Genomic DNA, 16,904 nt, shown 5'->3' with positions numbered 1-16,904 from the left:
CATTCACTTCGCCAGTGTGGCTTCTGAGGTGATTTTATAAGATTACAGGCAAAAGTCAGGCAAAGCGGGAGGCTGTTTTCAGCAGTCAGAACTCCAGGAGATGTTTTCTGTAGGTAACAAACATCTCTCAACCTTGACAAAACTTGATTACAATAGTTTAGTACTAAACACAATGTCAGAACAGATCTTCGTCCCTGAGGTGATGAGACTTGAACCTTCTCTCCCAGCCCCTTCTCCACACTGCGACAAAGTGTAACGGCTCCCATCTAAACAGACAGTGAGAAGAGTCTCCAGCTTACAGCACGATATTTTTGCTCCAAAAGATGCATGAGGAGGAGGCGTCCAGCAGGTAGACGGAGTCATGCAGAAGGACTTTGGAAATCATCTAATTCCACCCTGGGAATAACTGCGTCTCTCTTATCAGGGATACATGAGCTTGGATGTGTTTACGTGATCTGAATCTTTAAAAGCAAACACTCTCAATTTTGTATATACGTCCAAATTCGGTTTACTCTCATGAGGTCAAGGAAAATGTCCAGTTTCTGGAGGGCAAGGTGTATGGATATCAAGCACTCATGCCATGCCTCTCAGGGTCTAGCTGAGTTTATTTGCAGAGCAAGCAACTGGTGACTTCTCACCTGATTACAGGACTGGTTGGTTAACTGACCAAGTCTAGGTAAATGAAGCAAGGTGGAAGATCCGTGACCAACCATGATGTCAAATCAAATCGGGATTTATTTTGTATTGACAAAAGAAGAAAAAATAAAGAGACTAATAGGGGCCTGGGTGGCTTCATCAGCTGAGCCTCTGCCTTCAACTCTGGTCATGATCCCGGGGGTCCTGGGACCCTCCAAATCAGGCTTCCTGCTGGGCAGGAATCTGCTTCTCCTTCTCCCTCTGCTCCTTCCCCACCCCTGCTCATACTCTCTCTCAAATAAATAAATAACATCCTTAAAAAATAAATAGAAAAACCCAAATCCTGGGTTTTAGTTAATTCACGCAATGCACATCTATTGAACAACTAATGGTAGGATTATGGATTTCATAATAGGATTAATGGGTAGGATTTCATAATAGGATTTCAAACACCTTTTCTCTTATTCTGGTTGAGGAAGTAGATGATACGCATGTGAACAAATGAAAAATGTCTTACAGTGATAAATGCTCTGAAATACACTAAGCGAGGTAACAGCGGAGGGGAGTGTGCCAATGGTGGTCAAGGAGGTGACATTTGAGTGGTAGAAGCTGGCCAGGGACAGAGCTGAAGGTAGGGAATTCCAGATAGAAGGAACAAGAACTATGAAGTACTTGAGGTTACAAAGAATGCCATTTAGACTGAGACAGGGCAAAAGTTAGGTTTGAAGTAACCTGATGATACAGAGCAGAGGTGAGCAAACTCGTCCATTGTTTATTTTTGTAAATAAAGTGTTACTGAACCAGACCTTGCCCATTTATTTACATACTGTCTATGGCTGCTTTCATGCCACAGTAGTAGAGCAGGTGGGACTGCTGGAAATGGCCAGCAGTCCCTTACCCACGGATAAAAGATTACTCTAAATTTTGCTGCGAAAGAGAGGAGAAGGTAAGGGGGTCCACACTCAGAGAGGAAGACCCTTTGCTCCTGCTTTTATTGGTCCATCAGGATAATCACAAATCCTTATCACTACAGCCCAAGCATGAGGTGTGTTACAACGGGTCTTACTGGAACTAGGCAGATCTGTTGATATGCTAATCTTCATGGTCTATTAGCAGTGCTAAATATAGCCTAAGGGACAATGCAAATATCTCTGTTTGGGCTAAGAAACCTTGGGGAAGGCAACTCCCCAAGGCATTCTTAGGGCAGAGTGGGTGGATGGTCACGCAGGCCTCTGCATTCCAAACACCTTTGCCTTTCTCTGAAACCTTCCACTGCCCCCAGCGGCCTTCCTGTTACATTTCACCAAGCCAGATACTATGGATGATTTCATGCTCCACATTAATGCCAACATGTGACAGAGACTGGCTGGCCCACAAAGCCTAAGCTATTTCTCATCTGCCCTTTACAGAAAGGGCCTGTTGTAGGGCCTGCTTAATGTGCACAGAACTTGGATTTTATTTTGCATTCAAGCAATAGCTAATAGAAGACTTTGTGTTGGCTAGCAACAGGGTCTGCCTGACTCTCCCCAAAACACCATGTGGCAAATGGATTACGGGGTCACAAGTGAAGAAGCGGGGAGACAAGTTCACAGTCACCTGCACTATGTCAATAAAGGGAATGACTTGTATTATAATTGCATAATGAGTGAAGCCCCAGTGGCCTAATGGATAAGGCACTGGCTTCCTAAGCCAGGGATTGTGGGTTCGAGTCCCATCTGGGGTAAGGTAGTTTACTTGTAGAGATACCTGGGGTGCCTGGGTGGCTCAGTTGTTAAGCATCTGCCTTCAGCTCAGGTCATGATCCCTGGGTCCTGGGATAGAGCCCCACATCAGAGTCCCTGCTCTCTCCCTCTGCTCCTCATCTCTGCTTGTGCACACTTGCTCTCTCTCTCTCTCTCACTAATAGAGAAATAAATAAATAATCTTTATAATTGCGTAATGAAGGTAATAAAAGTGACTGGGTTCCAGATATATTTGGGAGATAGCATTTACTAAGAATAATTTATCACATTGTTTATAAGAATAATTAGAATCTTGAGTTTATGAAATGACTTTGAGATTTTGGCTTAACAAAATTATATAGGATGTGACATTTAATGAGAAGAGGGCACGAGAGTCAGTCTGAAGATGAGTGACAAGTCAAAAGCACTGTTTTCAACACGGGCTTCACATGCCTATTAAATATCTCTGTGAAATGTATCATAGACAATTTGCTACTTGACTCTGGGCCTAGGGGAGAGGTCAGGGTTGGAGATACAAATTTTGGAATCATAGTGTATATCTGCTTGGAAAGCCATGGGGCTAGAGAAGACCACATAAGGAGAGAGAGGGTCCAGCATGAAGACCCAGGGCACGCCAACATTTCAATTTCAGGGAGGTTGATGCAGAGCCAGGAAAAGAGAATGAAAAGGAGCAACAAGTGAGAGTAGAGATTATACCAGTTATCTACTATTGATTTCATCTCTTTTTTTTTTTTAAGATTTTATTTTTTTATTTGACAGACGGAGATCACAAGTAGGCAGAGAGAAAAGAGGAAGCAGGCTCCCCGCGGAGCAGGGAGCCCGATGCGGGGCTCGATCCCAGGACACTGGGATCACGACCCGAGCGGAAGGCGGAGACTTTAACCCACTGAGCCACCCAGGTGCCCCTGATCTCATCTTTAAGCTCACCCTTGTATACCCTGCTTTTTGACTTGGGGCTAAGAGCGAGCGTTCCGTCTTTGCCCCAGCTCTCTGCTGGGCTCTGCCCCTAGGGGGTTATTCACAGAACAAGTCTCAGAGCATTCCACTGGGCAACTCCAACGCCAGCACCAAGCGCAGACCAGCACAACCTCCTCAGGGGTCTGGGTCGCAGCTTCAACATAGGATTTCCCCCAATTGCCCTTACCCCTTCCCACCTCTGGGGTCGGGGTTTCAGCTCTTTGGGACCCTTCTTCTCAGTATCTAAATTGGAATTCCAACCTCCTCCCTCAAGGTGGTGGCTGTTTCCTGCAGGCTCTACCTCCAGAACACCTTAAAGATCTCTTTCACACACTTCAGTCACATAATTTATGTTCTTTATATAAGGATGTACAATTCTGTATATCCCTTCCAGTTACCTAGTTAACACTCTTTTTTGTAAAGTTCTCTGTATTAACATAACTTGAGGATGTGCTGTCACAGAAGCCTTTAGAAAAATAAAAGTTTCAACAAGAGAGTTCAAGTAAGAAAGGGACAAATAATTGATTCAGTTGATGCAGCAAGAAGGTTTTAGTGACAATGACGTCTGTGGACGGGTGGGACTGGGAGCCCAGTGGACGGGACAAAGAGTGGCTTGATTCCCAATACACTGTGGGCACTGAGCTTATAAGGAAACTTGTGAGACTGAATTTACGGAATTTATGAAATGACTCCAGGGTTCTTGGCCTAAGGAAATGGTAGATGGGGGTGCCATTTATTAGACTGATTAATTTGGAAGCCATAGGAGTTGGTTAAGGAGGGAAGGAAGATAAGCAATAGAAATGACTAACGTGGCTAATTCTCTAAGCATTTTTGCAGTGAATGAGGCCACTGATGGTTTAATTTTCTCAAGATCAGGGCTGTGCAGATGGTGTGTAGAGACTGATGGGGGCAGACAGAGATGATACCAGGGAGAGGAGTGTGGTAGAGAGAGTGAAGTTCTCGGGTAAAGAACAGGTGGGATCCAGAGCACAAGGGAGGGATTGGTCTTCTAATAGAACCAGGGGCATTGCTCCCAGTTGTCAAAGGAGGGAGGCCAAATGTTTGAATTCAGTTGCAGGGAGGTTGGGGGATTTGGTGTTGGGAATACAAGGTGATTTTTTTATTACTTCATCTTTTATCAAGATCACAAAACAACAAAACAAAACAACAACAACAACAAATTTATGGCAAGAGAGTCTCCAAATAATTTACATTACAAAAAGACTATTGTCATGCATAGCATAACCAGGAAAGCACTTTTGATTTCCAGTGATCATAGAAATCACTGTCAAGGATGCTCAACCTGAAGAATAAAGATATAGGACTCTCATATTCCGGAAGTGATGCGAATACCCATAATTACCACTATAAATTTGCAGAGTACTAAAAATAATTCTGTATTTTCCTGTAGGATTTGCAAGCTAATAATAAGCAATTTCCAGCTGTGTGCTGTGACAGCAAAAAAGAGGGTCTAACATCCTTATAATTATATTTTTCATATCCGTATTCACATTAGAAAATACTGATTAAGACCCATCTGCTTAAACAATTTTTTTGTTGTTACAACGTCTGTAGTAGGTGACTTTTATGAAATCTATCCAACTATATTGTATACATTGGACTTCAAAAGGAGGATTATCATAAATTTACCTTTAAGGCTTCTCTCTTTCTCTCTCTTTCACTCACACACACACACACACACACACACACGTGTGCACGGTGTGATTATGAAACAAAAGGACTAACAACAGTGGGGACTGAAATTTTCCTTTAGCGCAGATTCCACAAACACATCCCGAGGGCTCCCCTCAATTGGGCAGCTAAAGCTGCACAGAACAGCAGGCTCCACCACATGAAATTCGGAGTCTCGCTAACTTCATTCTGCTTGACAAAATGAGTGTGATTGTTTGAGAACAACTAAATCAAATACCTATTTCTGGGGTTTATTTTCTCCAACTTCAAATGTTCTTCTGAGCGTTCGAAATGTCACCACCCAAAGAAAGGAGATAACTCTTTGGTCATGAATTCACTGTTACTTCCTGGAGGTACTGTGAAAAAAGAATTACTCCTCAGGACAAGTTGATAAGTTGAGCTTGCTGCTGGATGGACCCACACATCCTCAGGGCTCCTCAGGTTTCCCATAACTCATTTCAAAGCCCGCAGTGCTGTGGTTCTGGTCCAGGCGGACAAGATGCTGCTGCAATATGCACCACCACCACCATCTTCCCCCTTCCCCCAACATAGGTAAATATTTCCCCTCCCCACCCCCTGAGTTGAATATGGACAAATTCCCTCAAAAATATGAAGATGGGTGTAATAAAACCAATTCAAAATATATTTGATGACTGACCTGAATCAACATTACCTCCAAATAAAGTTTCCTAAAATGTAGCAGGAAAGCAGCAATTCAAATGGAAAACCATGACTAGCATTATGTCTGTCTGTCTCTCTATCTAATTATCTATATATCCACTAGGTAGCTAAACCCAGGTGTCTTACTGCCAGGAATCAGATTGATGTTATTTTGTTTTTGTTCTGTTTCTTTTTTAATTTTGATTTTTCACCAAAGTATAAAATACATATAAAAGGGTGCATATGCAAGAGTGTATAGTTCAATGAATTTTAAGAACCTGAACACACCTGTGCAACTCAGGAAAAGAACATTATTAGTACTCTAGAAGCCCCTGTGCCTTCTTCTAGGCACTACCCTCCTGAAGATAACCTTCATCTTGACGTCTAATGGCACAGAGCAGTTTTCCCGTTGTTATACTATATAGAAATGGACTCTCCCTGTGTGCATTCTTTGGTGTCTGGCATTTATTTGGTCTCTTAACTATAACTAGAAGTCACTACAATTTATTGAGCCCTTGTTTACCAAGTGCAAGGCACTGTGAAAAGCCCTTTATTGCATCATTATCACATTCAGTCCTCACACTCACCCCATGATTAGGCATTAGCATTATCTCCCGTAAGCAGGTGAAGAAACTTCAGGCTTCAGGATATTAATATATACTAAGTCACCCAGCAGTAAATACTAGCATGAGGATTCATGCTTTGTTTATCTGGCTCCAAAGTTTAAACGAGTCTTTCCCATGCACACTTTCAGAAATGTACACAAGGCCAAATGTTGCTGATTACCAGGATCTGAGAGCTCGGGACATGGTCATTTGAATGTAGTGTCTTTCTTATTTAACTGCAATTATGCACTCATTTATCTAACTTGGATCTCACATTTAACATGAACGGTGGCTACTTTCATGGCAATGTAACTTGATGTCAGGTAAACTGCAAAGTGACATGCATGTGGTTCGAGCATCTTCTATTAACTGGAAGTAAAGCAAATTTGCCTAAAGATATATTCCTTAGAGAGAGAAGCAATATTGCTCAGTGCTCTGCTCATCAAGCAGTTGTTAATATCTAAGTGTAGCTGTAAACTTACTATCAGTAATAATTCAAATGTTACTTGTATTCAGGGCAGGATAGGTCATAATGAACAATGAAAAGGAAATGATAAAATGAATAATAGCTATCCTATGGGATTCTAAATGGCCATGAGGAAAAAACAATGATGGGGACTTCCAGGTATTATTGTAGGAAGATGTTATACAAAAGGATTGCAAGGTATAAGCTTATTTACGAATAGGAGTCTATATTCATATTTTATGGTTATATGGGCTCACATGTGACAGGAAGTCTAGAAGGAAACACATAGACATGAACTCACACATAGGCATGCACAAACACAAAGAAAAGAAAAAGGAGAAAGTTGAAAAGGAAGTGCCCCAAGATATTACAAATTGTTGTTTTCCTAACCATTTATAAAAAAGAAAGGAAGGAAAAGAAAAAAAGAAAGGAAGAAAGGAAGGAAGGAAGAAAGAAAAGGAAGAAAAGCAAGGAAGAAAGAGGAAGGGAGAAAGGAAAGAAGGAAGGAAAAGAAAGAAAGAAAGATGATGGAGGGAAGGAGGCAGGAAAACTTAGGGGATTTGTACTGGCAGAATATATAATAATATAAAATAATTTTTAATGCTTTTCATCTGTGATCATAGCATTATAGTATTTTTAAAGTTTTTTATCTTTTAGAAGTATATACGCACTAAAATTATGGATGAAGTCATGTAATATGTGGGATTTGCTTGAAAATAATCCAGTGTGAGGAGAGGAGTGGGGAGTAGAGGTGAACTAGGAGTGGAAGTGAGTTGCTGATTGTTACAGAAGGTGATGGGGTGCATTGGGTTCACTATACTACTTTCTCTGCTTTGGTATACATTTGAAATTTTCCATTATGAAAAGTTAATAAGAAAAAGAGTGGATGCTGATGGGGACACAGGAGCAAGGTGTTTTCAGTGCTCTTTTCTTTGGTTATAGTTTCTTGCTTTTCTCTGTAGAACATACTTTGCATTTGTAATATGACATACTAAATAAAAGATTAAGAAAGTTGTTGATAAAGCACATTTGACCATTCAGACTCACTTTCCTTATATAAGGCAGATTTACTGCTTCTCTTCAAAGACAGAAGCCAGAATTCCATTGAAATCACAGAAACAATTTGCCAACTGCTGTGCATAAAATAATTTAAGCTGACAAATTCCCTTCCAACATACCACCTCTTTCACTATTGCCAGTGTTTACTATAATGTGGTAAAGATGTTCCCATTCAAAAGATAACCTGTGGAAATTATTAAGGGTGGGTTAAATGGAGAGAAATAAACATTTTCTTAGAGAAATCCTTAAAAACACAAAGGGGTATTTTTGCATTTCAGGGCACATCTGTCAGTTGCTCCTACTTCAGCCCTAAGTATTCCTTTCCCATTCCATTTTGGGAAATGTTACAGTCACAGAGGAAGATTCAGAGTGATCCTCATCCAAAGGTCAATTTATCTGTGTTCTATAGCATAAATGATCCATCCTGAGAAGAAAACAAAACAAAACAAGGTGCAGAAAACAAGGTTAGGTAGTCTGGAGGAACACTGTGAGTTTTGACCACCAGAAAAATATCTTTCATATGGCCAGAGCCTGTCTGTTTGCAATCAAAAAATGAAATAGCTTTAATGTGGTGGGAATGTAAAGATAGAAGAAGGGAAAATGGAAAATGTGTAGCTGAAAATGAAGAACGCAAAAAGCTTCCTCGTTATTGGCTCAAAACGCAAATTGTTATGTTCTTTCGGGGGTTGCCAGAGCAGCACTGGGAAAAGAGTGTGACAGCAAAGGTAAATCGGGGGTGATGGAATTGTTGGACTCCAACTTGAGGGAAGGGATACATTAATCTTGCCTATGTCAAAATTCATGTAACCATGCACCGTAAAGAAAAAATGAAAGAAAGAGAAAAAGAAGTGAATGCATACAAGTTAAAAATAGAATAAACATCCATTTAAAGCCCCAAACATTGTAAACATCATGGTTGTTATCTGTATGGCCAAAGTTCAAGATTTTTTGGATGGATCGTTAAGTGAATAAACGGATGGATGAAACCATGAGTTTACAGGATTATTACTTTAAACATGAAGATGGAGTAAATTATTGAAACATGTATTTTAAAATATACTAAATAAAAAGATAAAATTTATATTTTAAGAAGAGGGCATTTTGGGGGAGGAGGGAGTCATGACTGGAAGGGGACCTAGATGTTTGGGGACGCTAAGCCATTCTAGGTTTTGTTCTGGGTGCTGGTTACACAGATGTGCAAATAATTTCAAAGTCTATCCTACTTTTAAAACCGTTTTAAATGTCTTTTATAATTCAGTTGTAGGACAAAATTGCCTTTCCTGATAAACCAGTGTGTTTCCCCTCCCCCCACCCCAATCTCCTTTCTGATTTGCTTGCAGTAGGCATCTATGTAGGATCTCTTTTTCATCTCTAGGACCTTACTTATTCTTTTGGTCTATTTTTACCTCCCCCCTTCCCATGCATGACTTTTAACTTTGTAGTTCTATTTTAATGATGTTATTATATATACTTGTGCTTTAAATTATAAGCCAGTTCCAAATGCCTTTTGGAAGTAGATTGAGTATAAATCATAAGCTCAAATAAGAATGTACATTCTTATTTTAAGAACTTTACAAGCAAACTTTAAAAGAAAAGGGTAAAAAAAACCTTTCTGCATTAAAATGAAATGCTACTGATCACTCGTTCTTCAATCCACCACAATCCTGATTGTGCACTGAGGGAGAGCAGGTACCTATGTTTTTCAGATGAATACAGAGAATGGTAAAATTAAGTCCAAGCTTGTATCCAAGGATATTGAAAAACATGTGCCTAAGAACAGAGAGAAAGTTAGAAGTTAAAAGAAAACTCTAGAGAGGAGAAGAACAATTCAGAACTTAGACTCCGGAGCTCAGTATTAAAAAAAAAAATAGAAGTCGAGTCTAATTTCATACATAAACTTTGCTAACTTAGAAGAAAATGAAGAGACCAGCAAAAGAATCTAAAACAAACATAGCCATTTGCTCATGCCAGATAACTGGATTTTCCAGTTACAAAATTCATTTTATTTTCAGTTTTCAAGCATACCGAGAATGGTCCCTTGTAGGTTCAATCCACACCTCAAGACACTGACACAGAGTTTGCCTTTTTGGAAGAAAAACAAAAAAAGTATTAGGACTGATGCAATAAAGTCCAAGCACTGTTATGGTCTGGGCTATCCTGAAGCTGAAATGATAGAAATTTAAACCAGTAGATTCTTTAGGGATTGACAGAGCCAAAAATCCTCCAAGACATTCCTATCCTTTCATGGCAAGTTACAGTTTATTCTTCTCAGTTTGAGGAAATCACCTTCAGAGCTTGTCTGTGTTCTCATATAAAGATTGGGAAACTTAATCTTCAAATTCTTCTAAAATATACGATCATAAAGAAAGCCAACTAAATATAACTCTACCTGGCATATGAGAGAAAAGAGAGAGAGACAGAGAGAGAGAGAAAGAGAAGGCCTTTGGAACATATTTCAAAATCTAGATGGTGCCAGAGTTGTACTTAAAATAATGAGAAAAGATCTGATGTTTCTCTCACTTTGTTGTTTTGCTAGAATTCAGTGTGGTTTTTTAAGCTAAAGAAGAGCCAAGTACACAGCATTCACCCAAAGTGGATACTATCTGGGATCTGCAAATGTTTTGAATTTTATGAAACCGAGTATCTCTTTTAGAGGGAGGGGTGATGTCAATTGTACCCAAACATTAGCAGTTTTGTAGCATTGCCAAACATCTCCAGAAAGAGTATATTAATGATCCCCACATGTGGGACTAGTGCCCAAGGTTTATAAATATCCGAAATGTGTCACAAGTAAAATCACATTTAGCTGCATCTTTTTTGATTAGTTGAGATTCCAGAGAAACATCAATGGGATTTCGAGGGCCTTATGTTCTCAAAGTTATTCTGAGAACCAGGTGGGAGAGTGAAATTATTCAGTTGCATGTTCATAAAGTGTTGTCAAGGCATGAGTCCAGTTAGAATAGGGTACACCATTCCCTGGGCTAGTCTCCTAAGGGCAGAGAGAAACAAGGATGGGGGTGGGGAGGAAGCAGGGGGGAATAGGAAAGGGGAGGGGAGTTTTTTTAGAAAGGGGCTCTTCTGTGAAGGCCCAAGGAACTGAAGTGTGGGCCTTGTGTGGCTTAGGTCAAATCAGTGCAGCTCATTTTGGGTTCATTGAGCAGATCAGGTTTCTTTATTGCAATTACTGATATTGCTGGATTTTATAATTTCGCATGGAATGCTGCTCTTCTACAAAACAACTACATCTGTGAGAATTCTTGGGCTCTCTAGATCCTAGACTGTATTTTCCTTCCTTTGTCTTGAATAGAGAATTTAAAAAAAAAAAAAAGAAAATTGAGGAAAAATCTTTGACAATTTTCCTAAGAAATATTCCTAAGCGACCACAGTAATCTTGAAATCGCACATATACTAAAACAAAGGGCTACTGCAAACCTATTTTATTTTATTACTTTTTTTAGAAAGCGTATTTTAAAAATGAATAAGGCTATTCTGCTTTGGCCATGCAAGGGCATAGTATGCCACTCTTAAAAACACGATGTTCTTCTTGCTTTAAAATGACATGAACAAATACTATACAGTTGATGGCTTACTGAAGAAATGCGATGCTGGAATGAACTAGGCCCAAACAGTGCAGTGGTTTCAGTAATTGGTGATGGCTATTTCTTTCTGTGCTCCATTGTATTTGGCTTTTTGAAATTGTTGAGTGAGTTTCTTTTCTTTTCGACTAACACCATTTTGAAAAGTAGCCTTGCGGTTCTGATTTTGGTACTTCTCTGTTCATTGGTATAAGAATATTATTAGCTATCTTTCATCATAATGTAATATGAAGAAGCTGTCCTTATTTTTTTTTTAAGATTTTATTTATTTATGACAGACAGAGATCACAAGTAGGCAGAGAGGCAGGCAGAGAGAGGAGGAAGCAGGCTCCCCATGGAGCAGAGACCCCCCCAAGACCCCTGGGGCTCGATCCCAGGACCCTGGGATCACTATCCAAGCCAAAGGCAGAGGCTTTAACCCACTGAACCATCCAGGCGCCCCTGCTGTTTTTATTTTTTAATTTGAATGCTCTGTAAGCTTAAAATGACTTTTCTCCTTTTCTTTTTTAAGATTATTTATTTATTTGACAGAGATCACAAGTAGGCAGAGACACAGGCAGAGAGAGAGAAAGAAGCAGGCTCCCTGCTGAGCAGAGAGCCCCATGCGGGGCTGGATCCCAGGACCCTGAGATCATGACCTGAGCGGAAGGCAGAGGCTTAATCCACTGAGCCACCCAGGTGCCCCAAAATGGCTTTTCTTACAGTTACAATGTCCCCTAATGAAGTGTTCTTCCTGGGATTCTATCTTACGTCCTCAGACTTTGTGTGTTGCTTTGATGGTTTGCTGACTGAAAACGTACACTCCATCAATTTCAGCAAGGTTGCCAGTAACTTTTTTTTTTAGCAGAATCACTTTTCAGATTCAACTATAAAATTAATTTGGAGCTCCCATGCATTTATGAAAAAAGGATATTATTTTTTAATTTTTTAAGATATTTATTTATATATTTAGAGAGAGTGCACAAGTGAGGAGAAGGATAAAGGGAGAGGGAGAGAGAAAATCCCACACAAGACTCTATGCTGAGCATGGAGCCCAATGCAGGGCTCAGTCTCACCACCCTGAGATCATGACCTGAGCCAAAATCAAGAGTCAGTCGCTTAACAGACTGAATCGCCTACATGCCCCAGAGGATATTATTTTTAAACTAAGAGCACATAGATTATAGTTAAGATGACAATACTTGAAAGCAATATCAAAATCACTGGTTGTTAGTATACAGTGACCAAAAAAACGAACTTATAAGGTAAGATTTCTACATTCAGTTCTTCTGAGAAATTAGCTAAATTACTCAGTAGTTCCTACCACATTGAATAAACTCCAGTAGGTAGATTACAAGGAATGTCAGTGAAGTTTGTTTTTTCTTTTCATATTCTGCTTTGTCAGGCATTAACTGTGAAAATTACATGTTAGAAAAGGTTAATTCTGAAGACTATTTTACTTTGCATGAGTACATTACTAAAGGAATTATTTAATTATGGTTTTCATTGCAAATTTTAAAATAAAACAAAAGAAATTTTCTCTTGGTGGCTACTGGATTTATGATTTATGATAATGAACATCGATTCATGTAAGGGCTTTGAAAGTACTCATGCTGCCATTTCCAGGAGCCTTATACTTTCCTCTTCTCTGGGGATTGGAATGAATATACCCTTTCAATCAATATTTGTACATGGAAAGTCCCCTTTCCTACTAATTAAACTGGAAAAAGCTTGAATTTTGTGGAAGGGATATTTACCTGCATACAACACTGTCATGTGATTCTACAGGATGTTAACAGCTGTTCATGCAAACAGAATACCATAGTCAAAGTAAGTTTGAGAAATCTCATGTTAGAGTTGAACAGGGTTACTTTTTTTTTTTTTTAACTGCAAGACTTTTTTTTAAAAACTTAGTATGATAATGTTGACTTTTAAATTCCAAGAAGAAAATATAGAAAGCAAAGCAGCATTTTTCTCAACTTGTTCGATCAAGTAACCCTTACAGATTAGTGTTCTAAAAACATACAGTGAAAAACACTAAGTCAAGACATATTTGCAAGTTTAAATAAAGTCTTTTTTCCCCTATTCATTTTATTTTGCCTTCAAGACATCTGGCTCCTATTGCTCTGTATATTTTATATTATCACTTTGACGCCTCCCAAACAAATGCCTTCTATAATCTGCTAAAAACAAGGAGCACAATAAGCAATATTTAAGTTTTCTCCACTATCAAATCTTATAGAATCCTAATAGCTCACTAAGTTTCTTTTTTAAGTTAAATATATGTACTCATATAGAGTTTATACTGAAGATAAAGTTCAGTATTACAAGGTAATTAATAGAGCATGTTTTTCCAACAAAGTAAATGTTAAATTTCCAATAAATGAGGGAAAATTATCAAAAGGAACACATCTGTTAATGGATATATACCTGTAAAATAAGCCAAAGAAAAGAAACAAAGTTTGGGGAAAGAAATTTGAAAAATAATTATTTCTGTCTCAACCTTCTTGACTTGGATAAATCCAAAAAGAAATCCAGAGATTATAACCATGTGATTATTTTTCATTTCAAGGACATCCAAACTGTTTCTAGCTATCTGCAGGCTGCCAGATGTATAAACAGCACCGTGTTAAAAATAAAATAGTGGCTTCAGTAAGAAGTACTTCTGTATTGACTTCTGAGACCTAGAATTATAGATCAAAATATACTGTAAGGGTTAAAGTACGTCAGCAGAATTTTTTGACTACCAGGTTTCTGAATATAGTATGCCAAGTCAGCAGGTGTAAGAAAAGACCATGATAATTGGTAGATATAAAAATACAATATGGTGAAATAGAATAGAGAGCCTGGAAATAGGCCTACATAAATATAGTCAGCTGATCTTTGACAAAGGAGCAAAGTCAATGCAATGGAGAAAAGACAGTCTTTTCAACAAATGGTGGTGCAGCAACTGGGAATCTACATGTAAAAAAAAAAAAATGAATCTAGACATAGACCTTACCCCCTTCATAAAAATTAACTCAAAATGAATCACAGTTCTAAATCAATAAATGGATAGAATCATAGACCTACATGCAAAATGCAAAACTATAAAACACCCAGAAAATAACACAAGAGAATACCTAGGTGACTTTGGGTTTGGAGGTGAGTTTTTAAATAGAACACCAAGGGCAAAATCCATTGAAAAAAGCATGAAGAGCTAGATTTCATTACAATTAAAACTTCCTACTCTTCAAAAGACATCATTAAAAGAATAACAAGAAAAAACACAGACTGGGAGAATATATTTACAAATGAAATATCTGATAAAGTTCTGTTATCCAAAATAACAAAGAACTGTTATACAAAGAACTTGAAACTCAATAATAAGAAAACAATCCACTTAAAAAGAATAGGCCAAAGACCTTAATGGACACCTCACCAAAGAAGATATACAGATGGCAAATAAGCACATGAGAAGATGTTTCACGTCATATATTATCATGGAAAATTAAAATTAAAATGAGGTAACACCACACATCTATTAAAAGGGCCAAAATCTGGAACTCTGACAACCACATGTTGACAAGTGCATAGGGCAAGAAGAACTCCCATTCATTGCTGGTGGGAATTCAAAATGGTATAGGTATTTTGAAAGACAGTTTGGTTGTTTCTTACAAAACTAAATATACACTTACCATATGATCCAGCAGTTGTGCTCATTGGTATTTATCCAAAAAAGTTGAAAATCTATGACCATTGGAAAACATGGATATTTATAGTAACACTAGCTATAATTAACAAAACTTAGAAGCAAATAAGATGTCCTTCAGTAGGTGAATGGATAAATTGTGGTATATCCAGACAATGGAATATTATTCAGCACTAAAAAGAAATGAAATACTAAGCCATTAAAAGACATGGAGGAAAGTTAACTGCATTTACTAAGAGAGAGACGCCAATCTGAAAAGGCTAATACTGTATGATTCCACATATACGGCATTCTGGGAAAGGCAAAATTATGGAGACAGTAAAAAGATCAGTGGTTGCCAGGGATTACTAGGAGGGAAGGATGAGTAAGTAGAGACAAAGGATTTTTAGGGCAGTGAAACTACTCTGTAGGATACACACACGTGTAGATAAATTTGTCCAAACCCATAAAAGGTACAATACCAAGAGTGAACCCTAATGTAAACTATAGACTTTGGGTGGTAATGATGTGTCAGTGTAGGTTTACCAGCTGTTATAAATATATCACTATGGTGGGGGATGTTGATAATAAGGAGGGCATTATATGAATGGGGACAGCGGGCATATGGGAAACCTCTCTGCCTTCTACTCAATTTCTCTATTACTCGAAAAACTGCTATAATAATAAAGCCTATTAAAAATAAGTAAATAAAATTTAGGGGCGCCTGGGTGGCTCAGTGGGTTAAGCCGCTGCCTTCGGCTCAGGTCATGATCTCAGAGTCCTGGGATCGAGTCCCGCATCGGGCTCTCTGCTCGGCAGGGAGCCTGCTTCCCTCTCTCTCTCTCTCTGCCTGCCTCTCCATCTACTTGTGATTTCTCTCTGTCAAATAAATAAATAAAATCTTTAAAAAAAATATTTTAAAAAATAAGTAAATAAAATTTAAATATATAATAGTGTTAAATGATTAAAAAATACCTAGTTATCTTCTTTCTCTACTTTATATGGAGTAGTAGATATGTATTGATGCCCTGCTATCTTTTCCTTTCTTTTTTTTTTCCCCTCTGGCAATAGCCTCTACTTTTCTCATTTGGTACAAACCAATCATTACTTCTCAAACCAGAGTGGTAGTTTCAGGGACAGGCATGTGACCTAAACAGTTCAACCAGAGTAAATCTCAGGATTTAGGATTCTCATAATTTCTTCCTAAACTTGCACCTGAGGAGTGTTGAAGCTGGAGCTTCCATCCTGATACAGCTGAAAGTGAAGGGGCCAATAGGTAGTGGCTCAAAATGAAGCCAGCATGGATAATAACAGAACAGCGAAAGAGAAAGTGTGGGTAACAGTTGCATAGTTTGAGTTTTGCATCAAGCTGTAAGTGGAGCCAGTCCCTCTCCTGAACTTACCAACTGCCAAAGCAAATTAGTTCCTTTTCTTGCTTGAGCTGGTTAGAGTTGGATGTATCACTAAGTGATACATGAGAGTTAAAAAGTCATTCTATTTCTTTTTTTCCAGCAAAGCTGATTCCCAAACATATAAATCTGCTCAAGCATGCATATTAGAGAACTTTCTGCTCAGATTAGTTAAAACTGTTTCATAGTGCAAACTTTTATATGCAGCCATAATACACCACAGTAGCATTAATAAGAGGTTTATACTTTGGTCAACCAATGTGGAATTGAGAAATAGAACTATTCAGGGGAGAAGTTAACTAGAAAGTACTTCCTTATCCTTCCCTACAATTTTGGGTTGAGCTCTGTGTTTGAGGATTATTTGGGGGAATTCATGTTCTGGCCAAGGCCTTCAGTAAGTTTGTTTTTCTGCTTTCTCCCATGCTATGGTTAT

At 38.6% G+C, this 16,904-nt stretch overlaps 1 protein-coding gene and 1 non-coding gene across 2 annotated transcripts in view; one reads left to right on the top strand and one right to left on the bottom strand.

Moving 5' to 3' along the window:
* MACROD2 (mono-ADP ribosylhydrolase 2) overlaps nt 1-16,904 on the bottom strand; it is a 1,942,726-nt gene that overhangs the window by 399,190 nt on the left and 1,526,632 nt on the right. The window lies entirely within an intron of this gene.
* TRNAR-CCU lies at nt 2,287-2,359 on the top strand. The gene has a single exon. It is a non-coding gene; the product is annotated as a tRNA-Arg (tRNA).

This window comes from Mustela putorius, unplaced genomic scaffold, assembly GCF_011764305.1.
Source record: "Mustela putorius furo isolate JIRA1106 unplaced genomic scaffold, ASM1176430v1.1 tig00000253_pilon_pilon_pilon, whole genome shotgun sequence".
Classification (NCBI taxonomy): domain Eukaryota; kingdom Metazoa; phylum Chordata; class Mammalia; order Carnivora; family Mustelidae; genus Mustela; species Mustela putorius.
This window is presented reverse-complemented; position numbering and strand designations above follow the sequence as displayed.